This window comes from Odocoileus virginianus, chromosome 8 (genome assembly GCF_023699985.2).
Source record: "Odocoileus virginianus isolate 20LAN1187 ecotype Illinois chromosome 8, Ovbor_1.2, whole genome shotgun sequence".
In the NCBI taxonomy this organism is placed as follows: Eukaryota; Metazoa; Chordata; class Mammalia; order Artiodactyla; family Cervidae; genus Odocoileus; species Odocoileus virginianus.
In genome coordinates, this window is record NC_069681.1 from 13,519,677 (window position 1) to 13,539,599 (window position 19,923).

General features: G+C 44.4%; 1 long non-coding RNA gene across 1 annotated transcript in view; it reads right to left on the reverse strand.

Moving 5' to 3' along the window:
• LOC110138295 (uncharacterized) overlaps positions 1-14,624 on the reverse strand; it is a 48,686-nt gene extending 34,062 nt beyond the window's left edge. The window contains exon 1 of the long non-coding RNA XR_011488976.1: positions 14,001-14,624. This is a non-coding gene — a long non-coding RNA (uncharacterized lncRNA). The remainder of the gene's footprint in view (positions 1-14,000) is intronic.
• Between the last annotated feature and the right edge of the window lie 5,299 nt (positions 14,625-19,923).

Here is a 19,923-nt window from a genome sequence, read left to right on the forward strand (position 1 = left end):
GATCCCTGGATCGGGAAGATCCCCTGGAGAAGGGAATGGCAACCCACTCCAGTATTCTTGCCTGAAAAATCCCATGGACCGAGAAGCCTGGTAGGCTACAGTGCATGGGGTTGCAAAGAGTCAGACTCGACTGAGCGACTTCACTTTCACTTTTCACTTTCTGTCAGTATCGCCCCACAGTGACCTTTCAACTCGGAAGCAGTTTCGGTTCTGATTGACTGCTGTTTCCAGCCTTTTTCAGCACTTCCAGAAGGAGCCCCAGGACGTGTGCTCTGAGGTGGCAGCACCAGTATGGCAGCGTGCCCTCCTCAGAAACCTGAGTCGTAGTTCCCAGAACCCCCTCTCCAAGCTTCTAGGGTCTGAGGACCCTAGCCTCCTCTCTTAGACCTGTTAGTGAGCTATTTCCTACATTTACCTTAAGGCTTCCTGCTTGCCCCTTGGGTTTCCCTATATCGGTCTCACCAATTCTCCATATTAAGTTCTGTCTGTTAAAATCACTGGTGAAGTTTCTGTTTTCTGACCATACCTGGGGAATACAGCACTCTGTGTGCATTTCTCGGTTGGCTTAAAGTGAGAAAGGTTTGGTACAGTCCACCCAGCACCGAATTGAAACCAGAAAGTCTTAGTTTCATTATCTTGGCTCCTTCACTTTCCAGCTGAGAAATCTTGGCCAAAATACTTGGCTTCTTTGAGAGTCCAATTTTCTTATTTGTGAAGTGGGATAAATCCTGTTTATCTCACAGGGTTATATGTAGTTGAATGAGATAATGTCTCAAAAGTGCCTGGCACCTAACAGATATTCAATGCAGATAATGTTTTAGGGGTATAGAAGAGCAGCACTTAGCCCAATCTGGAACTCCTGGGAAGGCTTCAAGAAGAGATAGAGTGTTGAAAGGTGAGTAAAGAAGTGTTGTTGTTTAGTTCCTAAGTCATGTCCAACTCTTTGGATCCTAAGGGGTCTGTAGCCCTCCAGGCTCCTCTGTCCATGGGATTTTCCCAGGCAAGATTACTGGAGGGGTTTACCATTTCCTTCTCCAGGGGATCTTCCCAACCCAGGGATCAAAACCATGTCTCTTACATTGCAGGCAGATTCTTTACCACTGAGCTAAAGGGTAGTTATGTCAAAAAAAAGGATGGACCAAAACTTCCAGGCTGAGAAAAGGGTAGTACCAAAGAAACTTGAAACAACACCATGCATATTAAAAGCTACAAGTGCTTTAGCACAATTAGAGCATAAAGTGTGAGGCATGAAGGGGCATAAGAGGAGATAGGAGGGTAGAGACTGGTACGTACATGACCCAGTGGGCCAAGCAAAGTGCTTAACTCTATTCTGTCATGTGGGGAAGCCATAGAACAGTTTAATGTGGGGGGGTGGTGGTGATGTGCTTAGATGTCCACCTGCAGAACAGAAGATGGATCCAGGAAAGAGATGGCAAGACTTGGAGCAGGGAGTCAGTGAGGAGTCTCGTTCAATAGTCTGGATAAGAGATGCTGAGCTCCAGAGCTAAAAAACAGGTGGTAGGATGGGGTGGGGAGGATGGAACAAATCTAAAGGGTCAGTTAACAAGCAGAAGATTGGATATGGATTTGGATTTGGATTTGATGATTGGATTTGGTGATGGACTGGCTAACAGAGGGGAGATAAAGGAGGAGGCAGGATGAGTTAGGTTGAGGCTTGACTGAATGGGTGCAAGAAGGTTTGATGAACTGAGACTGGGAATATAAGATCGAGAGCAGAATTTTAAGACAACGAGGGTAGGCTGAGTTCAGCCTTGGTTTCCTGAATATAAAGGACTTTCCTGAATATAAACCCTGAAAAAGGGTTTGCTCAGCAGAATTATGTTTGAGAGTTATGTTTGTTAGTCACCCAGTGGTGTCTGATCCTTTGCAACCTCATGGATTGTAGCCCGCCAGGCTCCTCCGTCCACGGAATTCTCTAGGCAAGAATACTGGAGTGGGTTGCCATTTCCTTCTCCAGGGGATCTTTTCAACCTAGGGATCGAACCCGGGTCTCCTGCACTGCAGACGGATTCTTTACCATCTGAGCCACCAAGGAAGCCTAGTTTGCTGCCATATAATCTGAAGCTCTTAGGAGAGCTGGGGTGAGTTGTGAGCATCATCAACATATAGGTGGGAAATGCCACTGTGACAGCGACTGGAATCACCATGAAGAGAAAAACAGGAACTACAAAAAAGACTAACATCTTTTTCTTCCCTGAGGGAATCCAGTCTACTGGGAGAGAAAAACTTGTACACAAATCACTAGAATACAAGGAATGTGTAATAATTCCTGCTGTTATAACAACTGCATTTTCCAGGTCAAATATGGGACCATGTGTTCTCACCAAGGCCTGAACATAGAAACAAATGTTGAAGAATTGTGTCAGAAGTCCAGATGTCTTAGTTCTGATAGAGGTACAAATAGAAGAGCTTTAAAAGGGCAGAAGCAGCAGCCATAAAAAAAGAACAAAATGTTGCCATTTGCAGCAACATGGATAGAGCTGGAGGGCATTATGCTAAATCAGACAAACACTGTATGCTATCGAAAGACAAATAGCATAATATCTCTTATATGTGAAATCTAAAAAATATACCAAACTAGTGAATGTAACAAAAAAGAAGCGGACACACATATGGAGAACAAACTAGTGGTTACCAATGGGGAGAGGGAAATATAATACAGGAGAAACTACCAGTGGGAAATATAGAGGTAGGGGATTAAGAAGTACAAACGATTAGGTATTATAATGATTATCATAAGCTAATAAGGATTAGCTCATTATAAAATAGGCTATGGGGATATATTGTACAACACAGGGGATGTTGCCAATATTTTATAATAACTTTAAATGGAGAATAATCTTTAAAAATTGTGAAACACTACATTATACACCTGTAACCTACATAATATTGTACAGGAACTATATTTTAATTGAAAAAATAAGAAAGTGCATGAGGGACTTCCTTGGTAGTCAAATGGCTAAGAATCCGCCTTACAACGCAGGGGACACAGGTTCCTTCCCTGGCTGAGTAACTGAGCTCCCACGTGCCTCAGAGCAACTAAAAGCGCCTGTACCACAGCTGGAGAATTCATGCGCCTCAACAAAAGATCTCACAAGACACAACAGAAATCCTGACCTAGAACCCAACCTAGGCCTGATGCGGCCAAATAAATAAATATTTTTAAAAAATAGTTTGAAGCTTTAAGTAATAATAAAGTGCAGAGTAGGAAGAACTTCATGTAGAAAGAGGAATTTGAGTCAGTCGCTGACAGTGGACTTGGAAAACCTCAGCTCTACCTATATTTAATGTACTGTTGAATGTTGTGTTGTCCTGGAGCCACAAGAATATGGTTGGCCCCGGTGGAAAAATATGCTGTGTCCTCAGCAAGTGTGGACGGTCCACGGTCTTGAGAGGAGATATGTTTTGGGCTCCAGATTCCCTTTTGGACTTCTGAGTCCTGGTCATTTGTATGGCATCATCTTTTTTTCCACCCCGTGTCAACCAGTGAAGACACATCCAAATGGAGACAATGAATAAATTCCATTATTTATCAAAGTGGTGGGGTCTTGAAAGTGAATGTGCTAGTCCCTAAGTCGTGTCTGAGTTTTGTGACACTTTGGATCATAGCTTGCCAGGCTCCTCTGTCCATGGGATTCTCCAGGCAAGAATACTAGAGTGAGCTGCCTTGCCCTGCTCCAGGGGATCTAACCCGGGTCTCCCGTATTGCAGGCAGATTCTTAACTGTCTCAGCCACCAGGGATGCCCGGTAGGGTCTCAGTTATGTTCAAATTGGAATTCAGAGTTTGTGTATCTGCAGAATAAATGGGCTGTTGATCAACTAGCACCCCACCCCCTGTGTCTGTTTCATGAATGGTTTTGTGTGAGGTGGTTTTTTTCTTTTCCCCTTTGAAGGTTAATAGAGGAAGTTTAGTGCATAGGTTTCTTAGAGAAGGATGGGAGAAATACCAATGGTGGAGAAATGTAGCAATGTCTGTCTCCTCTGCTTGGTATTATAAACCTCAATTTGTTATTATAAACGATCTGAAACCCTCAAAAAGTTTCCAGAATGGTGTGCCATGTAACTGCCCTTCATTTAGATTCATCAATATTAGCATTTTGTTACATTCCTCTCTATATATATTTATTTATGTGCGTAGCATGTGTGTGTGTGTGTGTGTGTGTGTGTGTGTGTGTGTCTGTGTGTGCGCACTCAGTGACTCAGTCATGTCCGACTCTTTGCGACTTCATGGACTGTAGCCCACCAGGCTCCTCTGTACTTGGGATTTCCCAACCAAAAATACTGGAGTAGGTTGCCCAGGGATCTTCCTGACCCAGGGATCAAACCTGTATCTCCCGAATCTCCTGCATTGGCAGGTGGATTCTTTACCACTGAGCCACCTGGGAAGCCCATGTGCACACAGGTGTTTTATTTCTTGCTAAACTGCTTGAGCATTAGTTGTAAGCATCATAAACTTTCACTTCCAAGCACTTGACATTCTATGTAACTACAACTTTCACACTCAGAACTTTGAAGTTTATACAACACTATTATATAATACGCAGCTCACAATCAAATTTCTTCAATGTTCCCACCAAGGCCTTTTATGGCTGTTTTATCCTGTTTGTTTTTTTTTTTTTAAATCCTAGGACTTTATGCAGGACTGCCCACTATCTTTGATTGTCACATCTCTTTAGTCCTGTTTAGTCTAGCGAACAGTTCCTCCAGCCTTTTATGGTTTTCCATCTCATGGAGATTTTTGAAAGATCCAGGCTGATTGCTGTACAGGTCCTCAGTGTGGATTTGCCTGATTGTCTTCTCATGGTTAGATTCAGGTTAGGCATTTGGGTCAGACTGGTTTTTGAGCTTCGGGGTCACCTGGCCTGGGTAGCAGAGGGGAGCTTTTCCTGATCAAGTACCATCTCAGCCTGGCTCCAGCATCCTGAGAAGGAAACAGCCTTGGTGTGACTGCCAGTGCCAGAGTTCTGCGGCTTAGATGTGACCAGGGTTAGCAGCACAGAGCAGACATGGGGACCACGGCCTGGAACAGCCTGGCAAGAGACTCAGAAGGGGAATGAGGAGGCTGGCCAGGGACCAGGAGCATCCCTGAAGTGGGCACATCTGTAAAGTGTATGCGGCTCCACTGGGGTTTCAGAAGTCTGGGACTAGTATTCTTCAGAGTGGAAATTTGTGAACTGTTGCTACTCTTCCTGATTCAGTCATGGGGTAGAATTTCAATGTCGAGTGACTCTTGGCATTTATCTTCTGCAGAGGAGGAGAAGGTATTAGATGGGACATGAATGAATAACTGGAAGAAGCTACTGAGATCTGGGCTTCCCAGGTGGTGATAGCAATAAAGAACCCACCTGCCAATGCAGGAGATGTAAGAGATGTGGGTTCAATCCCTGGGTCAGAAAGATTCCCTGGAGAAGAGAATGGCAACCCACTCCAGTATTCCTGTCTGGAGAATCCCATGGACAGAGGAGCCTAGAGGGCTACAGTCCACAGGGTCTCGAAGAGGCAGGCACACTGAAGCAACTGAGTACTAAGTAGTACACATGTACTAAGTACATACATACTTAGTATTAAGTATGTATACATGTACTAAGTAGTACGTATGTACTTAGTATGCATGTACTAAGATTTCCATTTTCCTGAGAGAAGTAGGGGCACTGTGACAGGAGAAGGGCTGGGAATGTGTTCCAGTCAGAGATCTCAGGAGAACTTATTTTTAGGAGAATTTCTATCATTAGAGATTCAGGACAAAACAGGAAAGGCGCACTTGTATTTCCTTCTAAAAGAGAGACTTCCTGTTCCTGAGATTTCCATTCATCATTTTGAGAGACACGCAGGAGGCAGAGAGGATGCCCTTCTGTGTCCACCTTTAGAAGCCAGGTCATCTGTCTGCCCTCCTTCCTCCTGAACTTGCCCGGAGAGAGCTGTGTGCCTTCTTCACTTTCTGGGTTTGGAAGGAAATAAAAATGGAGGCCAAGCTCATTGGGGAGCAAAGAGGAGGGAAGAGTCGCTGTTTGGAGGAGTGGCTGGTCCTCTCTAGGAGGCCGAGGGTGAGGCAGAGCCAGTTTCTGGGTTTCTGGATTGTACAGTCTTTTGATCTTAAAGCAGCCCTTTGATCCCAGACATAGTTCAGGCCAGTGGGGCGGGTTGGGGGGGGATGTAGCTGGTGGTTTAGGTAATCATATGCTCATCCTTAAGACCCAATCCTACAAAATGTTTCAAAACAGGAAATTACTTTTTGTTCATTTTTAAAACTAAAGCAGCAATGCCTTCTACTTGTAAAGCATTTTACTGTCTACAAAATATTTTCACAAATCGTGTGTGGCTTTCACATCTGCTTCAGAATGCAGGTGAAAGGAGGAAGCCACCCGTCCTGGGACCCGGGGCTTCTATTAGGGCTCTCGGTCCAGTGTTCAGTCTGCCATTTGCTGCCTCCTCTCAGCAGTGGGGAACATCTAAGACGTTTGCGAAGAGAGCTGAGTCCTCCATCTTTCACCCTTCAGTCGCCTATGAGTTATTTCTTCCGCTTGGTACCAGGTCTGCATGGAGACATAGCCAGAGAGCACCAGGGAAAAGCCCAGGCCTTCTTGAGCAGCTGTTGACCCCGAGAGAGGGAGTGGCCTCTGAGGTTTTCCCCTTTTACTTTATTTTTTTTAATAGTTGATCAATAATTAATTAATTTGGTTGTGCTAGGTCTTCATTGCCCGGCTTTCTTTAGCTGCAGCGAGTGGGAGTTACTCTTCGTTGCGGTGCACGGGCTTCTCTCGCTGCGGTGTGCGGTCCTCTCCTGTTGCGGAGCACAGACTTCAGTGGCAGCAGGCAGGCTCGGGAGCCGTGGCTCGGGAGTCTGGGGTGTGGGCTCGGTAGGTGCTGCGCTCGAGTTTATTTGCACCCCGCGTGGGGAATCTTCCAGGACCAGAGGTTGAACACATGTCCCCTGCATTGGCAGGTGGACCCCCATCCGCTGGACCACCAGGGAAGTCCTGGTTTTTCTCTTTGATGAAAATACAAGGCCTTACATGATGTGGGAGAACTGCACCTTGTCTTCTTGTTAGACTGCTCGGGAGAAATAAATGCGCCGCCTAAATGTGACCAGTCGAACATAGATCCCTGTTCAGATGAGCTTCTGCTGGGCCCCCAAGTCTGGGAAGATGGATTTCACAAGGTCAGCAGGCTGTCGACACACCTGCCAGATTTCTGTGGTGTGTGTATATATGTGTGCTTGTGTGTGTGTATGTATATGTATATGTTTGTATACATGTTCAGTTCAGTGCCACAACCTGGTACTTCTATAGCTGAGGACAAGGCGTATGAGTGTGTCGTTTGTGAATTCTGTGGCTGATGGTACAAGGAAGGCGAAAGAGACAAATGAGAAAGAGAGGAAACATACTCTTTTGTACCTCACCAGGACAAAACTTATATTCCTTATGGTTTTGCCACCTGAAACGCCTCTCTGTCTTCTCCACCCAGGGAAGAGGTTCAACAAATACCTGTTGACAGAATTAATGACGGGAAGATGTGCCAGCCTTCAGTTTTTAGAAAACACTGAAGGTTTGTGAGAAAAAGCAGGAGGATGCGAGCATGTATTTGTGCGCGGGAAAGCAGGACAGGTGGTGCACAAATAAGTTTTCTTTGGGCTTTTGCTGCATTTGAAGGATTCCAAAGCTTCATACAGGCATCTCTGATCAGACACACAGAGATAGAAGAGGTCATATGAAGGGACTTCCCTGGTGGTCCAGTGGTTAAGAATCTGCCTTGCAATGCCGGGGACATGAGTTTGATCCCTGGATGGGGAACCAAGATCTCACATGCTACAGAGCAGCTAAGCCCAAGCACACTGACTGCTGAGCCTGTGCCACGACTAGAGAGGGTCTGCGCACTGCCATGAAAGATCCAGGTGACACAACAAAGATCCTGAGTGCTGCAACTTAGGCCCGACACAACCAAATAAATTAATTAATTAAAAAGAGAGTTTATGCAAAGATGGAGACAGAGATTACAGTGATGCAATTTACAAATCAAGGACCGCCATGGAGTGCCAGGAGCCACCAGAAGCTAGAGGGGGCTGTGGAACAGTCTCCAGGAGGAACCTCCAGAACTGCAAGAGAATAAGTTTCTGTTATTTTAAGCCACCAAGTTGGTGGCTATTTGTTATGGTAGCCCTTGAAAACGAATACAGATTTTTGCCTAGAGGGTAAAGGAATGTCTGGTGTAATAAGCTTCAAGGAATGTGGATTTATCATGACCTCGAATGGATTTAATAAACATTTTTGGCAAAAATTTATTGAACACCATAATTATATGCCAGTCCCTGTTCTCTTGCTGTTTTTAAGTCTGTGGAAGCCATAAACCAGTGATGTGTGCTAAGTCACTTCAGTTGTGTCCAACTCTTTGCCTCCCCGTGGACTGTAGCCTGACAGGCTCCTCAGTCCATGGGATTCTCCAGGCAAGAATACTGGAGTGGGTTGCCATGCCCTCCTCCAGGGGATCTGCCCAACACAGGGATCGAACCCATGTCTGTTAGGTCTCCTGCACTGACCAGTGAGTTCTTTACCACTAGTGCCACCTGAGAAGCCAAAATAAATGCTAGTGACTGCCTAATTACAAAAGAGATGAGTGCTCTGAAGGAAGGAGCAGGTTCTATGAGAGTATATGATGAACGAGACCAACTTGTAGTGAGGAGCCAGCAAGGACTCTCTGAAGAAGTGAGGGAGGAGAAATCTACAGTCGTTTGCTTCCTGCTAAACGTCACATATGGCAATGGGAGCTTTTCTGATCAAAGTGAATGCACCTCTCCACGCTTCAAATAACATTTGGTGGGCTTCCTGATACTTTGCATGTGTGCATGCTCAATCACTATGTCGTGTCCAACTCTTTGCAACCCCATGGACTATAACCAACCAGGCTCCTCTGTCCATGGGATTCTCCAGGCAAGAGTACTGGAGTGGGTTCCCGTTTCCTTCTCCAGGGGATCTTCCTGACCCAGGGATCCAACCCATGTCTCCTGCACTGGCAGGTGGATTCTTTACCATCCGAGCCACCAGGGAAGGCCCCTGATCCCTTGGTGGTTTACTGAAGAGAGTTTCAGATTTACTAATTTGAGCAACAGACCATGGAAAGAGGGCTCACACTTTCTTTTAGGCAGTAGGTTGCATCTTCTTCTCCGTCTTCATCTTCCTCCAATGCTGTTTTCCTGAGGTATTAAGAGATGTGGGCAGTGAAGGGGGTGGAGAGATGGGGTTTTCTAGTAAATTTTAGAAGAACTACACTTAACTACCATTAAGTGAAAAAAAGCTGAATTTCTTTTCTGTAGGGCATTTGGTAAGCTTTAATATGCCTATTTGCATTGTGAAGCTCCACATGGATGATATAATATGCACTATCCCTGAAATCTTTGGATCAGAATCCTTTTATCATAAAAAAGCTCATGGAACTAGTGTCTCATATAACTAATTATGAAGAACACTGCCTCAAGGCAACTATCAATTGCTCTGATTGATTTCCACTTTCTTTCTCTTCTCTTCCCTCCAGGGTGCCTTCCAACAATTCCCTGAATGGAGGTGTGGGCATCCCATCTACAGCAGACTCTGCCCAGAACCACTAGACCACCTCCCCTCCCAGATCAATCCTCACGGAAACATGAGGGGATGTGGCTACATCCACAAATGGAAGACATCACCTAGGTGGTAAAATGAAAAGGAAAAGTCCAGAGAGCACCTTGGTTGAAAGGATCTGCCTGCCTCTTTCTGACCACTCATGCATTCACACACCCTGGACCATGTAGACTTGTTAAGGAGAGCATCCACAAAGGTGTTAGTAGAAACATGAGTAACAAATAGGGTCTGGTAACCAGATACCCCCTTTGCATCAGACAAACAACCTCCAAGCAGAATAGCCTGCGATTGACACCTGTGTTCTATGTGAACCACAAGGACTTGATATTAGTATTTTGTTATATACTAGGCTATACGATTATAAGCATTGAAGCTGAAGAAGCAAAAAGCATAAACAATTCTACAAATTAGCAGTAGATACAAACAATGACATGTCATAGATCCATTTCACTTCCTCGAATATCACCTGAATATCCTTATTTCCCTATACACTCCATCAATGACTTACTGTCTTATGCTCTCAAACAAGTTATATAATTTGCTCGTGCTGCGGGTTCTCCATTTTCAACTGAGAGAGACACTTCTCTGGTGGCTCAGTTGGTAAAGAATCCACCTGCAATGCAGGAGACCTGGGTTTGACCCCTGGGTCAGGAAGATCTCCTGGAGAAGGGAATGGCAATCCATTCCTGTATTCTTGGCCTGGAAATCACATGGACAGAGGACAGAGGAGCCTGGCAGGCTGTGGGATCACAAGAGTGGGGCTTCCTTGGTGGCTCAGAGGGTAAAGCATCTGCCTGCAATACAGGAAACTCGGGTTCGAGTCTTGGGTGGGGAAGATCCCCTGGAGAAGGAAATAGCAACCCACTCCAGTACCCTTGCCTGGAAAATCCCATGGACAGAGAAGCCTGGTAGGCTACAGTCCATGGGGTCACAAAGAGTCAGACACGACTGAGCGACTTCACTTTCACTTTCACTTTAGCAATGAAACCACATTCTCCTGAATGTCCTCATTTCCCTATAGACTCCAACAATGACCCGTTGTCTTATGCTGTTGAACAAATCCTGTAACTTCCTAGTGTTATGGATTCTCCATTCTCAACTGAGAGAAACAACTTCACCACTATGTATGTTCAAGGCCAGGAGAGTAAAGTGCTGTGAAATCATTGTATAAATGGTATGGGCAGGAACAAGTTCATCTACCAACCAAGCCAACCCAAAGAGAGCATCAGCCAAGTCAGAAGTCCACCTGGGGACTTCACTGGTGGTTGAGTGGTTGGGAATCTGCCTGCCAACACAGGCAGGGTTCCATCCTTGGTCGGAGAGGATCGCACATGCTGTGGAGTAACTAGGCCCATGCACCACAACTACTGAACCCGAACTCCGCAAAAAGAGAAGCCGCCTCAATGAGAAGCTGATATGTTAGAGAGCAGCCCCTGTTCACTGCAACAAGAGAGAGCCTGCACACAGCAATGAAAACCCAGAACAGCCAAAAATAAATAAACAATTAAAAAAAAAATTTTTTTTTAAAGGAAGTCCACCTGAAGAGTAGAGATTCTTGCAACTTCTTGCATTAAAGCTCGGGCAGCATAGGCCTCCTCAGAGAGCACACGCTACCTGTTAAGAGTAATTTGACATCACAGGAAAGATAAGGACTTTAGGTTTGAATCTCAGATCTGTAACTGGATGCTTGCACAAAGCCAGGTGACTCTGGGCAACTCACTCTTGGATAAAATGGGAATAAAGACACATACTTTGCAGAGTATTCAGAAGGAGTAAACATGCAGGATCCTTGGAACATAGCTGGCCAATAAATAGAGGCTATTATATGCACCCCCCACCCCGTATTTATTATTTTTGCAAACTAATCCCACCCTCTACTGTTCCCCTCCTCCATCAGCTAAGGCTTTATACTGATGGGGAAGCCATCACAGAAGCCAGGGTTACCAGAAGCTGCCTGTTGGCCTTTACCCTCTATGTAGCTCATTCATTCATTCGTTTAGCAAGTATTTCTTTTTTATATATTTTTTATTTGAGTATAGTTGATTTTGGCTTTTCCTGGTGGTTCAGCAATAAAGAATCCACCTGCAATGCAGGAGACAAAGGTTCAAACCCTGGGTCAGGAAGATTCCCTGCAGAGGGAAATGGCAACCCATTCCAGTATTATTGCCTGGGAAATCCCATGGACAGAGAAGCTTGGTGGGCTACAGCCCATGGGGTCGCAATAGAGTAACAACAACAACACAGCTGGTCCACAATGTTGTATTAATTTCTAGCAACATTTCAAGTATTCATCTCAAGTATTTGTTGAGCTCCTACCACATGCCAAGCACTACTCTAGTCCCCATTGCTCTCCAGCACTATCAGTGTCCACAGTTAACCAGGCCTGCGTGACCCCTGGGTTCTCCTTGGCTCACTGTTGCCAGGTGCATGCTCAACCCTGAAGCTGTCTCAGGCCACCTGGGACAGTCGTGCTCTACACAACTCTTATGGCACCAGCCACATCCTAGTTCTTTCTTTCTGCTTATCTTCCCTGCCTGTGTGCACACAGGGAATCTTTCTGAGTTTATGCTAACAAGCAAAACTGATTCAGTGAAATCCTAGAACCAGACTGGGGAGGAGAAAAGGTTCTTCCTGAGTATAAGACTCAGCTCTGCCCCCCATAGAGGACGGCTTTCTGGCTGGGGGTGGGAGGTGGGGTAACATTATTAACTATAGTGTCAATGTGTTTGTCCTTCCTTTAATGCTCAAGGGAATTTTGTGGAAAATGTTATCATTCCCATCTTATCAGTGAAGAAATAGGTCCAGAGGAATTAAAGAATTTGCCCAAGGTCACAGAGCCAATGAATGGCTGTGTTAGGGCCAAAACTCAGTTCTCCTGATACCCAAACCTGTTTCCTTGTGAGGTTGGTGGTCCAGCATCATTGTCTGACAAAACTTTCTGTGACGATGGAAATGTTCCGTATCTGCAGCATCTAACACGGTAGCCTCCAGCTATCGTGGCTATTGAGCATATGAAATGTGGCTAGTGCAACTGAGGACCTAGATTTCTTATTTTATTTTAATTAATTTAAGTTTAAATAGCCATGTGTGACTAATGGCTACCATACTGGACAATGCAATAGCCTTAGTGTTAAACCTAAACTGCACAAAGAGGGATTTGGGGTAGTCGCCCTTATCTTCCATAGGTACCATGTCCTAGAGCCATCTTCTCCATTCCAAGCCCCAGACCCAAATGAAACCACTCATAAACAATCTTTGAACCCTGGAAGAGGGAGCTGACCCTCTACATGGTCAGAGCCCACAGGCTGTCCAAATGGTTTGAGACAGAAAGGGCACACCCACTTGGTGACCACTTGTACCTCCCATGGGAGAAGGCAATGCACCCCACTCCAGTCCTCTTGCCTGGACAATCCCATGGATGGAGGAGCCTGGTGGGCTGCAGTCCATGGGGTCGCTAAGAGTTGGACACGACTGAGCGACTTCCCTTTCGCTTTTCACTTTCATGCATTGGAGAAGGAAATGGCAACCCACTCCAGTGTTCCTGCCTGGAGAACCCCAGGGACGGGGGTGCCTGGTGGGCTGCCGTCTATGGGGTCCCACAGAGTCGGACACGACTGACGCGACTTAGCAGCAGCAGCAGCACCTCCCATGAAGGCTCAATTCTCCCTATTAGTTTCAGTATCTTGAGGTCATGCTTTTGAAGACAAAAGTAAATTGATTGCTGTTAAGCCATTATCACCATGGAAATTAATTAGTCGAGTAGTCACTTCCCAGGATTGAGAGACAGGCTTAGAGAGAGAAAGAAAAAAAATAGAGTGGCATTACCTAGGACAGAAGCAGAGACGAGAGAGGCCTCCAGTGGAATCCGATCCAAACTCATTTTGGCCAATATCAATTGCAACAAAAATATTTAAATTAACTGAATTTCAATATTTAAACATAAAGTTTTGAATGAAAACTACTTTTCCCATGTTCCAGGAACCATGGGCCACCTCATGATGCCCTAATTTTATTAATATCATCGAACACCCAGAGCAGCAGCAGGTGTCCTATTGAGATGGACAGGAAGCAGTCCTGTTCTCTGCACCCCCTAACACCAGTTCCCCACAATATCCTTCTTTTTGTCACTAGGCTGACCTGGCTGGTATCTGTAGGCATTTGTGATTTGATCCCCAAGTAGGCGTGCAGCCCTGGGCAAGGTGCCTCTGCAAACGACTGCGATAACACGACAGTGCTAGCTTGGTTTCTGGAGGCCCAGGGGGTGCAGATGGGGAGAGGATATAGAAAAAGGGCCCCCAGAGGGAGGGAGGGAGAGCGCTGGAGCACACGAATGAAACGCCACCACCTCCGCACTCCGCCTCCTACCTCACCTGCCAGACGCTTCTTGGAACGTCTTGATCTCCAGCCTCCAGAGCTTTTACTTCTGCCTTCTTCCAGTACCGAGAACAATGCCAACCACGCAGAAAGAACTCCAGAAATGTGAGTCATTCACAAGAAAATGCATTCAATTCAGTTGCCTCCGTCAAGACTCCCCCGTTATTGCCGCAATCTGTCATTCTCCCCACTGAGTGCTTCTGTATACTCTCTCCTTTTTAAGCTCACACCAAATCTCTATAGTTAATCCTCGCTGAAAAGGATTTCTTCATTCCAGATCTCTACCCCCGTGACTGGGCCAGCCAAGAAATGGCATAACAGAAGATGCAATTCCCTTCGGTCTCTCAGCATGGTTCTGGAGGCTAGGTCAAAAATGAGAATTTCCCTGGTGGTCCAGTGGCTAAGAATCCACCTTGCAATGCAGGGGACACGGGTTCCATCCCTGGGTGGGAACTAGAATCCCACACGTGTGAGAAGCCCGCACACCCCAGGGAAAGATCCCAGTGCTGCAGCTAAATAATAAATATTAAAAAAAAAAAAGTATCCAAATTGTGACCCATTATATGACTTTAACACTTTTTCTCTTTTTTCTTTTGTACCTCAGTCTGTTCACTTGAGATGTTCTCCAGGTAGAGTGGAAGGAAACTGGAAAGGTCACTAGCCTTTAAGCTCTGTGGAAACAAGAACTATGCATTTTCATTGTTGTACCCCTAACACTAGCAGAGTCTACAGCACAGAATAGGGGTTATCCAAATAAAGTTCTGCATTCACACAAGTGTGAACAGAAAAATAAGGAACCCCTAGACTAGGAAGGGATCGAGGCCACAGGCTCAAAACACTACTGTACCTTTTCCCACCTATGTTAGCTAATTTACATAATCAATCTGAGCTTCTCTTTCCTGATCTGTGAAAAATAAGGGACTTCTCTAAGCAAAAAAGAAAAGGCTGCAACTAGAAACATGAAAATTATGAAAGGAAATAGCTCATTGGCAAAGGTAAATATACAGCAAAGTTAATCAGCCATGTTTAAGGCTAATAGGAAGGTTTAAAGACAGAAGTCGTTAAAATCATCTATATTCACAAGAGGCAGTTAAGGCATACACAAGACAAAAAGATGGAAAATATAATGTCAGAAACAGTAAATGTGGAATGGAGATGAGGGAGTAAAAATGCAGGGTTATCAAAATGTGTTTGTATGTAAGAGATCAGCAACTTAAAATAATCATATATGTATCATGTGCACACGTACTTGGTTGTATCCAACTCTTTGTGACCCTGTGGACTGTAGCCTACCAGGTTCCTCTGTCCATGGAATTTTCCAGGCAAGAATACTGGAGCAGGTTGCCATTTCCTACTCCAGGATATCTTCCCCACCCAGGGATCAAACCCATGTCTCTTGTATCGTCTACACTGGCAGGCAGATTCTTTCCCACTGACAATACCTAGGAATTCACAATCACATACATATGGTTATATATAAACCTTACAGAAACCAAAAAACCAAAAATCTATAATAGATACACAAATAGAATAGAAATAGAAAAAAGGAAGGGATCCAGACAAAACACTAAAAGTAGTCTTCAGATCACAAGAGAAGAGACAAAAGAAAACAATCCCAAAACAATTAACAAAGTGACATAAGTACATACCTTTCAATAATTTCTTTAAATGAGGACTTCCCTCATAGTCCCAGTGACTCTGAGCTCTTAATGCAGGGGGCCCAGGTTTGATTCCTGGTCAGGGAACTAGATCTTACATGCTGCGACTAAGCCTTTGCATGCTGCAACTAAAGACCCTGCATGCCTCAACTAAGATTGAAGATCCAGCATCTGCAACGAAGACCCAGTACAGCCAAGTAAATAAATAAATATTTTTAAAAATAATAATCACTTTAACTGGTGGTGAACTATATGCACCAGTCAAAAGACACAGAGTGGCTGAATGGGTACAAAACAAGACTCAAGTATATGTTGCCTATAAGAGACTTATATCAGATCTAAAGACACACAGCCTGAAAGTGAGAGGAAAGGAAAAAGTATTCCATACAAATGGAAATCAAAAGAAAGCCAGGGTAATAATACTTATTTCAGACAAAATAGGCTTTAAAACAAAGACTATAACAAGAGACAAAGAAAGACATTACCTAATGATTAAGGGATCAGTTCCAAAAGAAGCCTAACAACTGTAAATGTTCATGCAACAAACATGGTAGTGGTGGTTTAGTTGCTAAGTCATCTCCAACTCTTGCAACCCCATAGACTGTAGCCCATTAGGCTCCTCTGTCCATGGGATTTCTCAGGTAAGAATATTAGACTGGGTTGACATTTCCTTCTCCAAGGGATCTTCCTTCTCTAGGAATCAAACTCAGGTCTCCTCCATTGCAGGCAGATTCTTTTACCACTGAGCCTGGTATCAATATCTAAACCCATGATGCAAATGTTAGCAGACATAAAGGGAGAAGTTGACAGTAACACACAGAAATTGACTTTAACATCCCACTTACAGCAATGGACAGGTCATCCAGACAGAAAGCTGATAAACACAGGCTTAAAATGACACGTTAAAACAAAATGGCTTCATATCAATAGAACATTCTATCCAAAAGCAGCAGACTATACAATCTTTTCAAATATACATGGAACATTCTTCAGGATAGATCACATACTAGGCCAAGTGCCCATCAATACATGATGCATAAAGAAGATGCATAAATGGATAAAGTACATGCATTATGGAATATTGTTATTTAGCCACTAAGTTGTGTCCTACTCTTTTTGTGATCCCATGGACTGTAGCCTGCAAGGCACCATTGTCCATAAGATTTTGACGGCAAGAACACTGAAGTGAGTTGCAACTTCTTCTCCAGGGGATCTTCCCAACCCAGGGATCGAACCTGTGTCTCCTGCATTGTCAGGCAGATTCTTTACCACTGAACCACCAGGGAAGCCCAGTGGAATATTACTCAGCCATTAAAAAGAATGGAATCTTGCCATTTGTGACAACATGGATGGACCTAGAAAGTATTACTCTAAATAAAACAAGTCAGACAAATACTGTGTGATTTCACTTATATGTGGAACCTAAAAAACAAAACAAATGAACAAACATAACAAAACAGAAACAGAGTTATGTTTACAGAATACAAACACACGGTCACCAGAGGGAAGGGGGAGAGAGTTGGGGAGAGGAAATTAATGGGTGAGGGAGAGTAACAGGTACAAACCTCAAGTTGCAAAATAAGTGAGTCACAGTTATGAAATGTACAGCGTGGGGAATATAGTCAGTAAAACTATGTAATATCTTTTTATGGTGACATATCATAGCCAGACTTATTGTGCTGATCATTTTGAAAAGTGTAGAAATACCAAATCACTGTGACAGGTAACAGGAACTACCATAGTGCTGTAGGTCAATTATGCTTCAGAAACAAACGTACAAACTCATTGAAAAAGAGATCAGATTTATGGTTATCGGAGTTGAGGATGATGGGAGGGGGAAGTGAGTGAAGGCAGTCAAAAGGAATCAACTTCCAGCTGTAAGATAAGTAAGTACCAGGGATGTAATGTACAATATGATAAATTAACAGTACTGTTTATGAAAGTTGTTAAGAGAATAACTCCTAAGGGTTTTCATCACGGGGAAGCATTTTTAATTTCTATTTCTTTAATTCTGTAACTAAATGAAATGACAGGTGTTCATTAAATTTATTACAATAATCATATTATGATATATGTAAGTCAAACCATTATGCTATATACCTTAAACTTTTACAGGGGCTTGCCTGGTGGCTCAGAGGTTAAAGCATCTGCCTGCAACGTGGGAGACCTGGGTTCAATCCCTGGGTCGGGAAGATCCCCTGAAGGAAATGGCAACCCACTCCAGTATTCTTGCCTGGAGAATCCCATGGACAGAGGAGCCTGGTGGGCTACAGTCCACAGGGTCACAAAGAGTCAGACATGACTGAGCGACTTAACTTTCACTTTCATGTAAATTATATCTCAATAAAATGGAAGAAAAAATAAAATGGGTGTATTTTTATTGTATCTTAAATATACCTTAATAAATTTGACTTAAAAAGAATAAAGCATTCAATTGTTCCTCATTACTTCTGAATAAAGGAAAAAAACAGTAGTGTTACATACAAGGTGCTTGATGACATGACCCCTTTCTATTTTTCCAGCCTTATTTCCAGCTAGAATCCCACCCACTTCACTCTAGTCATACTGAAATACTTGAGACTTCCTTGTCACCGTACTTTTTTCATTCTTTCATATCTTTGTAAATGTTATTCCAATTTCCTGGATTCCAAAACCCACCCTTTGCCATCTTGTAATTTGACTCACTCCTATTCCTCCTTCGAGATCAACTCAAGCCTCCTGAATTCTCCAGGCGGAACCCAGTGCCTCTCTGATGTGTCCTCTCAGTGTTCTGTATGTACCTGTGAGTGAGAGTAGCTCAGTCACGTCTGACTCTTTGTGACTCCACGGACTACATAGCCTGTCAGGCTCCTCTGTCCATGGACTTCTCCAGGCAATACTACTAGAGTGGGTAGCCACTCCCTTCTCCAGGGGATCTTCCCAACCCAGGGATCGACCCAGGTCGATTCTTTACCATCTGAGCCACAGGGAAGCCTCAGAATACTGGAGTAGGTAGCCTATCCCTTCTCCAGGGGATCTTCCCAATCCAGGAATTGAACTAGGGTCTCCTGCACTGCAGGCAGATTTGTTACCAGCTGAGCTACTAGGGCGGAGAAGGCAATGGCACCCCACTCCAGTACTCTTGCCTGGAAAATATCTCATGGACGGAGGAGCCTGGTGGGCTGCAGTCCATGGGGTCGCTAAGAGTCGGACACGACTGAATGATTTCACTTTCACGCATTAGAGAAGGAAATGGCAACCCACTCCAGTGTCCTTGCCTGGAGAATCCCAGGGATGGGGGAGCCTGGTGGGCTGTCGTCTATGGGGTCGCACAGAGTCGGACACGACTGAAGCAACTTAGCAGCAGCAGCAGCAGCAGCAGAACTACAAGGGAAGCCCATGCTGTGCATACCTGTAGTCTGATGTTTTCTCACTGTGGTTTCATGGCTAATATTCTTGACTGTCTCCCTTACTATGGTCTGAGCATCTTGTAACCAGAGTCTGCCTTATTACATTTTTAGTCCAGGATCAGGGTGACACAGCTTCTAAGACAGCGTGAGCACCTGGGCTCCTCAAGAAGCCATCAAAAGAAACTTGATTCCACTGACTGACTGAGTTGACAGGTGGTCGGTAGCTGCACCCTATCTGTGGGGGCAGCGTGCCTTCAAACCACAGCTATTCACTCCTACATCTTTCTCTGTTCCGCATGATACTCATTAATTGATTCATGTAACTTAATTGGATGTACACTTCTAAGAACATCTGTTTTAGTTCAACATACACTCACTCATTCTTGAAGGTCTGACAGGCAGCTGTCACCAATAGGTGCCCAGGCAGAAATGAGGCAGCACTGTCCTCATGCTCAGAGATTCCACTTGATGACACAGTTGGAGCAGCTTCTTTCCACGACTGTGATTTATTTTCTTCACCTTTGCTGGAGCTCTAACAACAATCACCTCCCCCGCCCCCTTTCACCACCTGGCTGCTCCCCCAACGTCTCCCCAGCACCCAATCTGTTCTGTCAACACTGCCTCTAGCACACAAACCTGACTGATAAAGACTGACAGCCGACCTTACGTCATTTTCTCCAATGAAGGCGTTTTATATGCTACCATCATTCCTTGATCCTTTCCTCCTACTTTTGTTTTGGTCAGAATTCATTACAGAGTCATTACTTTTCTGGTCCTGTACAATGGTCACTAATGGTCTTTTTTTTAATTCTTTTTTTACAATTCTTTTAATTGCTTTACAATGTTGTGTTAGTTTCAGCTGTATGACAATG